Raw genomic sequence first — 9,544 nt, 5'->3', positions numbered from 1 at the left:
GAAATAATTGGATGGTTGGCAAGTTCTACCAGTAATGGTGAAATACCCCTGAGTTCTCATTAGCCACAGCTAAGGAAATTCACTTAAAACAGGATATATGGTAGCACTTTTAAGACTCAAGAGAGGTATTATCCACAGGTGCCATTTGTAAATCAACAGAGACTTCTTGTAGCTGAGCTAGTTGGCATTTTAAATCTTATAAGTTTATTCCTTTCTGTGTTAACTAACAGCAGGTCCCTGGCATGGAACTGGGTCAAACATGTTCACAGGTGAGAATTTTATTGCCAGAAATCATATTATTATAGATAAATCCTAGGTTTAAATGTACTTTAAAAATAATGTAGTCACACCCTAACTCATTGAAACCCCAACAATTTGAAGTTTAATTATCTTCAGTATGCAAGCATCAAGGAAAAGAGAATCATCTTAATATCACCATTTTACAAGTAGCATCTTGGGACCTCCCCCGCTGCCCCCCCATTGATGTGTATTTAGCTTAGGTATTATGTACTCAAAATTACATGCAGATTTTCCTGCTTAATATTACAAAATAAGAGTTTTCCTCCAACATTACACAATATATACAAACATTTCTTTTAAAATCTACACACAGCTGGAAGTGATGCACTCTATTTTTACTTAACCATTTTTCTAACATTGGACAATCCATGCATTTTATAACTTTTCACAGCTAATAATTTTGTTGAATATATTGTCAATATTGATTTTCCCTTTCAAAATTTTTTCCTTTATAGTCTATTCCTAGAAAGAATATTATTGATTCACAGAAAAAAAGACAGTTATTTCTATTTCTCCATAGTTATTTCTAAATCACTTTTTAAAATAATATCTTATTTCTACTTTTTTATACCATGCCATTTTTCAGATGTTTGGTGGAGTTAACCTAGTACAAGAGAATTGCAAAGAAGCAGCAGCACTTTTCACATGTGCATAATATTTTCATCTTAGCTAATTAAAACCAAATGCTTTTATCTTTCTTTTTCAAAGGGAAATACATATATTTTGCAGAATGAATTTTATTAATTTTTTTATTTTCTCTAATATTCCTTTGGGGAATTTACGTCCCAAAATGGGATGATTCTCCATTTGAGAAATAATGTGATACCCTTTAACCAATGATGGATGATGAATGTTATGAGAGAATGGAAAGAGAAAGGACGAAAATACATATAGCAGAAACATAAAACACTTAGGGAGATCATTCATCTTATGGTGTTTGAATCATTGCTGTTTGGCAATAAAATACTGGCAGTAGAGAGGGAGTTTCAAAACTTTTAACAAGGATGTTCTGTGACTATGCAGACAAATGTATAAATTATATGCATAGTGAAATTCCAATAAATAATTGTTGGATTAGTGAACATGTAAACAACAAGTAGATTTTATAAATGTGTATTTGTGTGTTTATGTGCATATGTGTGTATATATATAAGTATATATTATTTTAGCTATCTATAAGCTATCTAAGTAACTTTAAAAACTCCTTTCTGTTCTTCACCTTCAACTTATACTTTAAAAATTTGAAAGTAAGGTTTTTCTTTAATTAAAGACCTTCACAGCAGGAAACAGATGTGGCTCAAGCAGTTGGGCTCCTATTTACCATATAGGAGGGCCAGGGTTCAATGTCCAGGTCCTCCTGGTAAAGACAAGCTGGCCCACATGATGGGAATGCCAACCCATGTGGGAATGCCACCCCACGTGGGAATGCCACCCCACGTGGGAATGCCAGCTTACTTGGAGAGCAGGCACAGCAAGGTGATGCAACAGGAGACACAGAGTAGAGACAATATGAGACATAGTAGAACAGGAAGATGAGGTGGTACAAGAAAATGATTGCCTCTCTCCCACTCCAGAAGTTTCCCAGAGATGCCCAATGGGAATACAAGCAGACACCGAAGAACACACAGCAGATGGACACAGAAAGTAGACAACTTTGACTTTTCTATCTAAAATGGTAATAATAATTTCCATTTTTAAAAATTGCTATTGTAAATAATTCCATGTCCACTAGGAAGCTCTCATCTTTCAAGAAAAGCAAAGTAAATTATGGAGAATTACCAACAGAAATAGCCTATTTAAAGGCTTTAATTAGAGACATGGACTATTGATGCTGCATGTATTTGGGGACTAGACATTTCAAAGGACACAGAATCACTAATGGTTCACTGATGATAATCCAAGGCACTCACTAAACAATTGCTAGAACCACTTATTATCCAGGATGATATTGGAGAAATTATTTATCTCCATAAGAAATTCAGCTGCAGGAAACAAACATCAACTGTAAAGTCAAATTCCTGTATACAAAGCTAGGCTCTGTTACTTATTAACTGTATGGTCTTGAGGAAATCAATGATTTTCCACTTTCTCAGTCATACAGTGTTCCTCATCATAGACAGATATGAAGATTAAATGATATCATATGTGCAAACTAACAAAATGCCTAGTTAATATCAGGTGCTTAGGAATTTCTTGTTTTTATTTTACTTTGATATGGATATTTGTATATAGATGGTATATCTCTGTATAGATTTTACATTGTATTTCATTTGATTTTATCTGGAGATCAATAATAATTTCTTGACTATGTCATTTTATGTATGTCCTCATTGAAATTATATGAAAGAATGACTGAATGAAAGCAAATTAAAATGAGATATCATTTTTTACCTTATTGTTTGGTGAACATAAGCAAGATTTATAATATTTAGCATTAGTAACACGTTAGGGAAAATGATGTTTTAATACACCATTGTTGGGAGAAAATCTGGTATAGAATTTTGTTATAGCAATGTTACAAAATATGTTAAAGTTAAAATATGCATACCCGGACATGGTGATGATGTTTTTAGGAATTTCTCTAACAGAAATATTCAAACCCAATAGGTAAAGATGCCTGTAAAGTGATATTCATTGCAGCTTGTGTGAAAAGCAGAATACTAGAAAAATATAAATGTCAGGCAAAATGGACTGGTTAAGTGAATTATGGTGCAACCATAAAATGGAAACATATGTAACAATTAAAATGGAAAGAGAATAAATATGGAAGTAAAATAATTTCCATGTACATTATTAAATTAAAATATTCAAGTAATAATGCAACATATATTATGATAATCTTACACAATTTTATATAGTTTAACTATATAAATGAATGTACATATACAAGACAGCTACATAGAAATGTGTACCTGAAGATCATGCACTTAACTGCTAATACAGGGTTGAGTAAGTGCTTGTGGTTGGGAGTGGTCCTTTGACTTTTAGCTTTCAATTACTCTACCATTCCAAGGGTCATGCTTTACTTTTATAAAAATATCAGTTAAAAAGTCTCCAGCTTTATTCAAAAGAATCCTTTGTTAGAACTACAGGCTATTTTAGAAAATGTTTTTTGAAGATTTGAATTTAAAGTAAATGCAAATCTTGCATCTTGACAGGTGTTGAGGAATCATGATATCCAGTTAGTCAATTGGGCATTTAATTGAAGGAGACACATATTTTTTGGAAACCTAAAGATAGAGGATCTGTTTTAAAATGGTGATCTACATCATTCTCCTCATCCTGGTAAAAGAAAAGGGATGATGCTCCAAACATGCAAGTGATTTAAAAAATAATTTAATACTTGCAATCACAATTTCAGATAAAGATTATTATTTTCCCATTTTATAGAGAAAAAAATGAGGCACAGAGAGCTTGTCAGACATATAATAGGTACTCAGAAGAAAGAATCAGAAATTTTACATAGATCTAGTTAAGACTAAATTTCTCACTACATTTTCCCAAAATGAACTGTGTGTAAGCTGGGCACATCTACTCAAGGAGCACTGCACCTAGGAGTGTATGTGACTAAATTTTATGATATGCCCACATTAACTAGTCAATTCCATCACTGGAAGGTCCATAGTGAGGTCAGGTATATGTGATGTCAAAGTTGGCCACATATACCACATTTGCCCTTTCTTTTTTCATGCCTAGTCATGCTGTTCCCCTTACTGTTTACTTTACTTTCAATTTTCTAAATTCTCATATCAAGGACTAACCATTTCATCTTATTTAGAATGGATGGGTCACACTGATATCTTTCAATTCTGGAACTTACATTGTTTGCACATTGTTTCATTTATGCTTATTCTGTTTCCATCTTTAAGGATGGGCCATTTTCTTGTATCCCCCAAATTGTCTACCATACAATTGAACTTTAGAAATATTTACTGTCTAAGCAATAGACAACTGAAGGAAATGTAATTTCCCACTTCTTTATTTGAACAGTACTCTGAAGGATGTTCCTTCACTGGGACTCATTACAGAAAGAAAAAGACAATGTTATACTGAATATCTGATAGCGATGATACAACCCTGAACTGGAAGTCCAAGGTATGGTTGGCAGATGGGTTTGGTTAATGCATGTCTATGATTGTAAATGGTAAGATTGCTAATTTGGATCTTTGAGCCTAGAGGCCAATGGAAATGAACCTGTTTTCACAATAGCAAGCTCATTTAGGGAGGCATGGACTTAATGTTATAGTGGCTGGGAACCCAGAGTTTAATGCAAATGCAGTTTTTTTTTTTCAATTTCATGGATGGATTTAATTAAATGACTAGTGTGTATACAGCACAGATTATGAATTTATTAAAATGAGAATGAATTAGCTATGCTTAAACTCCCACATAAAGAGAAAAGACCAACATGAAATTGATATAAAATTGAGCTGAGAAGATCATTTAATTATGGCCACACAGTACAAACTTATATAGGTGCAATGTAAAAAATCCTCAAGGTTACAGTGGCAAGAGGGAACATTGGGAGGAAATGAGGTGAATGATAATGGATTTGGCTGATAACAAAGGGCATGGTCAGAAGCAGCAGGAAGTCAGCAGCTTATAAGGATGAAAAATAATTATGATGAATATTTCAATAGTGCTCTCTATAGAATCTCATGCTTGCTACTAACTTTGATCTTCACAATAATGCTGTGATGTAGAATGTAAAATTCTTGGAGGGGAAGCAGAAGATGATGGTTATCAGCATGAATGATGAGCCTTCTAAAAGACTTTAAGCACGTTTCATACTTTCTTTAATCATCAACCACTACACCAGAAAAACAGCATCAAAATATTTCCTCCTTCACATTGTCTCATGGTAATTAAAAGAGAAAATCAGGACTTTATTATTGCATTATTTTATTTTTGCAGGATTTAAAGATTAGGAAAGTTGATATGAAGTCATAAAGTGGCCTGACTGTGATGAGAAGCTAAATCTGTTCACTCTGTATCTATGGTCTTTGCCACAACAGACTGAGGTGTGTTCTTCAGCAGTAAGAGATAGTCCTGTCTGTGGTGGGAAGGAGAAGTACAAAAGAGAAGGTTGATTGTATTGGGGAGGATTTTGAATGTCAGACTGGGATGTTTTGATATATACTAGTAGTCAAAAAGGAAGTGTGATATATTCATTGAGTTTAAGACAAAAGGAGCATTATTATCTATTCTACTTCACGTTGCTTAAAAATATTTTATCATGAGATGACTCCAAGGAAATCTTACTTGGAAGTATATACAGTCAATGTGGGTAAGAGCTGAGCTGCTAGGTTTGAAAGGGGCAGCATCCCTGATATGCCTTCTTTGAGCCTCTGATGTTCTACACATCAACCACAACTACCTCATATTCCAGAAGAGAAAACAATAGCCCACAGTGACAAGCAATGAAACAAGGTATGGTAAGGAGGTAGAGTAAAAATCTTGAATAAATTCAGTTATCCTGGTTTCCAGGAATGTATTCCTTGTACTTTATGAGGACTCTTCAAGAACTATTGAAGTTCTCAGACTCAAGATGGGAGAGTCTGGGTTTAGTCCATGTTGAAGATTTGCAAAGAGCTTCTAGGAGTGGTGTACTTTGTTTAGCATGGGAAGGGTATTAAGAATGGGCCTCTGAGTAATTAGATGAGTCTTAGACAACATATAATTTATATCCCCATTAAAAAAAAGTCCTCTAATATATTCCAACAGAATGACAGACAGTCTCTAAATAGCCCTGGTAAGAAGAAGTTTTCTACTTACTGATGCTGATTTTTTTTAACCGTACAATTTGTTCTTGGCTAAAATAGCTATTGCATTTAGGTGGTAGAGACTGTTGTTAATTTCTTCAGTGTAAGTGTAATAATAATGACTGTGTGCTTCAAAATGAAACTACCTGATTTCATTATCCCCACTCACCTTAGATGAGAGGCTTAATGTCTCAAAGCCTCAGTTCCCTTATCTCCATGATGGATTTTGCAGTACTGGCCACCTTGGATGATGTGGAAAATGGATAATACATATGACTGAGCAGCTACATTGCTGACACAAAGTGAGTGGAAAACAAATGTGTTGTTTTACTGGTGTTTTTATTATCTTTAGAATCCTGTGTCCCATCTGGAAACACTACTTCATAAGGAAGAGTGGAAGGGACAATTTGCACTCATACAGGTTCATGTGCAGACATAGTATCAGTTAAGTTGTGGATCTGGGCCTTCCTGGAGCAGAGGAAAAACTCAAGGTTTTAGTTTCTGTAATCAGGGACATATCTGAAAAATGTTTAGTAGAAATATTTGAAACAAAGTCAATGGTTGTGATTTCTAGTTTTAGGATTAGATTTTTCTTATATATAATTAGAACATGTTAGAACTGTATGTTAAAATTGCACAATTGTCTTGTTGAATGAAAAGAGCACAGGAAGCATAAATGTATCTCACTAGATTGCTATGAAAGTTATATCATGAAGCACAGTGTTTCACACATATTGAGCACCCTGAAAAGATGGATTTGAAATCAGTCATTTTTCACTCCTTTTGACTTCAGTATTTTATTTATAAAATGAGGAAAATATCTCATGGGTGATTCCACTGCCTGAGACACAGCAGGGACCCATTAAATATTACCTCTATGTAACAATGATAATAGTAATAATAATAAGTCAATTTTAGAAGGAAGATATGTAGATGGAAAGAGTAAAGTTGTTAATAAGTGGAGAGACCTTGTTATATGACATTTCTATCTTATAGGCTTTCAACTAACATATTCTAGGTTCTCAATAAGGATTTGAATAAATTAATGAAAAGTCATATGTGATTTTGTAAGTTCTAAAATATACCTGGTGATAAATGAAGGTCAGCACTCCTGCTTGGATTTCCCAAAAAGCAGAGGCTTAGAGAAGGGCTTGTAAGGAGGTATTTTTTTTTTGCAAAATTGAATAGAGGCACTGGTAAGAGTGAAAAATGGGAAGGAATGAAAGTTAACCCACTATTTTGTTAAGCTAATTAGAATTTTTCTACTAGCTCTTATATCCTAATGAGCAAGTGTTTCCCTGAGAAGCGTTAACTTCCTCATATTTCCAGGTATGTTTATGCACTAGAATGATAAAGCAAGTTCCCCAAAATGTCTCAAACAGCAAGTGCCAGGAGAGAGAGCAAGAGATAAGTTCATGAGATGAGGTGTTGTCAGGAGGATCTATAGGATCAAGCTGCTGCCAGGCTATAATTGTGAGCAGCTGTTTGCTGTAGAAATGGATAAAAGTAGTTGGTCAAAAGAAGGTGAAGCAGGGAAGTGGACTTGGCCCAGTGGTTAGGGCATCCCTCTACCAGATGGGAAGTCTGCGGTTCAAATCCCAGGCCTCCTTGACCCATGTGGAGATGGCCCACGTGCAGTGCTGATGCACGCAAGGAGTGTCATGCCACGCAGGGGTGTCCCTGCATAGGGGAGCCCCACGCACAAGGAGTGCACCCCATTAGGAGAGCAGCCCAGCGTTCAGCCTGCCCAGGAATGCTGCTGCATGCACGGAGAGCTGACACAAGATGATGCAACAAAAAGGAACACAGATTCCCATGCCGCTGACAACAACAGGAGTGGACAAAGAAGAACGCACAGCAAATAGACACAGAGAACAAACAGGGATGGTGGGGAAGGGGAGAGAAATAAATAAATAAAATAAATCTTTAAAAAAAGGGGGGAGGGAGTGAAGCAGCACAAAAAGTCCCCAAGACCCTAAATGATTACTAATTAAATATAATATTGCTATTGCTGGTTTTACAGCTCATAGCAACGTGGTTACATAACCACATATTAAATGGAGAGTCAAAACAATTATTTTGGGTTTTATGAAAACTCCAGAGCTGCAGAAAATATTCTCTGCTGTGTTACTATCCATGCATGTGGCCACAGTAATGGGAAACCTGCTCATTGTGGCAACCATGACCACAAGTCAGAGTCTGAGATCACTTACAAATTTTTTCCTTACTTCTTTGTCCTTCATGGATGTTACCTACTCTTCCATCATTGCTCCCAAGATGACTGTGGACTCCTTCTCCAAAAGCACTATCAACTTCCTGGAAAGCTGCATGACCCAGCTCTTTGCAGAACATTTCTTTGGTGGTGTGGGGATCACCCTTCTCATTGTTATGGCCTATGAATGCTATGTGGCCATATGTAAGCCCCTGCACTATCAGACCATTATGACTCCTCAGATGTGCTTCCTGCTACTGGGTTAGCCTGGGTTGGGGGATGTATGCATGCAATGACACAGCTTCTGTTTAAGTACCAAATACCCTTCTGTAGTTCCAATATCATTGATCACTTTATGTGTGATTTGTTTCCATTGTTGAAACTGGGCTGCATGGATACCCACATCCTGGACCTCCTTGTCATCCTCAGGAGTGGGTTGATGTGTGTAACCATCTCCTCTGTGCTCATTGCCTCCTATGTGGTCATCCTTTGCAGCTCTGAAGGGTAGTGCAAAACCCTTTCCATCTGTGACTCCCACGTCACTGTGGTCATCTTGTACTTTGTGCCATGTATCTTCTTGTATGTGAGGCCTGTGACCACTTACCCCATAGACAAGGCAATGGCTGTGTCCTTTACAATTATTGAGCACATGTTAAATCCCTTGATATATACCCTGGGGAATGCAGAGGTGAAAAATACCATGAGGAAACTTTGGATGAAATGAGGAACCCAGAATGGTCACTAGCTTATGTGCTAAAAGCAAATATTTTCTTCAAATACACTGAGCACTTACCCTCACCATCCACTCCAATCCATTGTGTACCCAGTAGTCAGTAGTATCACATAGGCATTCACATCAGGTTATGATGCAATGTTCTCCCTAAACATGTTTCTGCTGACATCTCCAACACATTTTGTGCCCTACCCTGTTCCTCACATCATTCTTTGAAGATGTTATTAGTCAGGTGTTTCCAAACTGAATAAGGATGGGGCTTAATTCAATATGGCTGAAGAACTTATAAGCAAAGGAAATTGTACAGAGAGAAAGCCATAAGTGTAGCCAGAAACTGGGTGCCAACAGAACGCAGGTGAGGAAGGAAAAGTCACTGCCATTGTGCACTGCCATGTCACAGAAATGTCAGGGAAACTCAAGATTGCCATCCATCCATAAAATACTAACTCCAGGAGAAAGCAAGCCATCTATCCTCTGATACTGAGAGCCAATAAAGTCCTGTTGTTAAACCAACCCATTGTATGTTTTTTATTTAAG

The 9,544-nt window shown here is 36.3% G+C and overlaps 1 pseudogene; it reads left to right on the top strand.

Moving 5' to 3' along the window:
• Nucleotides 1–2,854: 2,854 nt before the first annotated feature.
• On the top strand, nt 2,855–8,998 carry LOC101417406 (olfactory receptor 4C6-like; annotated as a pseudogene).
• Nucleotides 8,999–9,544: the final 546 nt, after the last annotated feature.

The sequence above is a fragment of the Dasypus novemcinctus genome, chromosome 19, assembly GCF_030445035.2.
Source record: "Dasypus novemcinctus isolate mDasNov1 chromosome 19, mDasNov1.1.hap2, whole genome shotgun sequence".
In the NCBI taxonomy this organism is placed as follows: domain Eukaryota; kingdom Metazoa; phylum Chordata; class Mammalia; order Cingulata; family Dasypodidae; genus Dasypus; species Dasypus novemcinctus.
This window is presented reverse-complemented; position numbering and strand designations above follow the sequence as displayed.